Source organism: Emys orbicularis, chromosome 12 (assembly GCF_028017835.1).
Source record: "Emys orbicularis isolate rEmyOrb1 chromosome 12, rEmyOrb1.hap1, whole genome shotgun sequence".
Taxonomy (NCBI): Eukaryota; Metazoa; Chordata; order Testudines; family Emydidae; genus Emys; species Emys orbicularis.
Window position 1 is genome coordinate 42,705,885 of NC_088694.1, and position 1,928 is coordinate 42,707,812.

Here is a 1,928-nt window from a genome sequence, read left to right on the forward strand (position 1 = left end):
CAGGGTGCAAATGGGGGCAGAATGTGTCTGAGGGTTTCTAGGTGAGTCACGGGGTTCATAAGAGTGTGAGGAATCTGTGTGTGCGTGTCTGCCTGGGGTATCCCTTGTGCAATGGGGCAGGGTGAGTTTCCCAGTTGTGCAGATGACCACTATCAGCCCCCCATCACAGCTGCTAGCATGAGGTGACGGCACACACACCCCGCTCTGCCATTCAGGCTCCTGTGCGGCTCCTATTCTATTCTGTTTTGTGCTCATCACTGTAGCATCTGCGTGCTTTGCAGTCGTGCATTACCTGACTGCACATTGTCATGGGCTGTTTGTTCTCTCCCCCTCTGCCCGATGGGAGAAGCATGTGCAGGGCAGTGTCTCGGGGTTTGTTTGTTTTTTATTGGGTTGGTTTTGGTTTTATTAGTGAAGGCCACTCCTGCTGTGTGTTTATGCTGGAGAAGACAGGCCAAAGATGTGCACCTTGCACTTAAAGAGACAGTGGTGAGGTTTGTGATGGGCCTTCATTCCTGGGTGAGTTCATTCCACACACCTGGAGAAGCTTCTGTCTCATAAGAATGACTAGGCTGGGTCAGACCAATGGTCCATCTAGCCCAGTATCCTGTCTTCTGACAGTGGCCAATGCCAGGTGCTTCCAAGGGAATGAACAGAACAGGGCAATTATCCAATGATCCATCGCCTGTTGTCCGGCCCCAGCTTCTGGCAAACTGACACTTTGGGACACCAAGAGCACAGGTTGCGTCCCTGACCATCTTGGTTAATGGATGGACCTAGCCTCCATGAACTTATCTCATTCTTTTTTGAACCCCGTTATAATTTTGGTCTTTGCAACATCCCCTCGCGATGAGTTTCACAGGTCGATTGGGCATTGTGTGAAGAAGCACTTGCACACAGATCGACCGCAGTCTTTGTCCCAGAGCATTAGACAGTTTTTTAAGTGTCCAGGGCCCAGTCCACGGAGTGCTTTGTAGCTAAGGACCGAGCCCTTGAACTTGAGTTGCAGTTCTTTGGGAAGCCAGTGTAGAGAGCGGAGGAGGTGTGAGGTGCTCCTGTTAACCTGTGTTGCTGAGGAAACACACGGCAGTGTTTTGTGCTAGTTGGAGCTTTCTAAGTGCAGAAGGTTTCATGCCCAGGGGTGTCGCATTGCTGTAGTCCAGCTGAGAGGTGCCAATGGTGCAATGAGTGAGGCCAGGTGATGGTCAGCCAGGATAGGAGGGAGCCTTCTAGGCAACCAGAGATGGTAGAAAGCATTATTCTTGGATGGCTTCTCACCACCAGTGCTGAGGGTGGTTCTTCTTTCCCAATCTGTTGAATGGATCAGAGGATAAGAAAACAATTAGCTGCAAGGAATGACTCCATGGAACTGAGCTCTGAGGCTGGGATTTTCAAAGGAGCCAAAGAGAGTTAGGTGCCCAAATCCCTTTGATTTTCAATACTGCCTGGTTCCTTCGGATGTGTCTGAAAATTCCAGTTTAGCCAGATAGGAGTCAAATGAGAGGATCGTTACAGACGTTAATCAATAATGAATGAGGCAGAGAAACATACTAGAGTGCTCCTGTCCAGACCTGTTCATACAACAATCAAGAATGACACAATGAATTTACCAGACATCATGTTTAAAATTAATACATGAAATACATTTTTCTCACCGCAATGTATATTTTACTCATTGAACTCATTATCTCAGTATATGAATGAAGAATTTAGAAGAATAAATTAGATAGATAGATAGATAGATAGATAGATTTGTCCAGGGTACTAAGAACTTCAATTCATAAATGCCAAGGCCAGAAGGGACCACTGTGATCAGCTAGTCTGATCATCTAGGACAGTGGTTTTTAACCTGTGGTCTGCATACCCCCGGGGGTCCGCAGACTATGTCTAAGATTTCCAAAGGGGTTCACACCTCCATTTGAAATTAT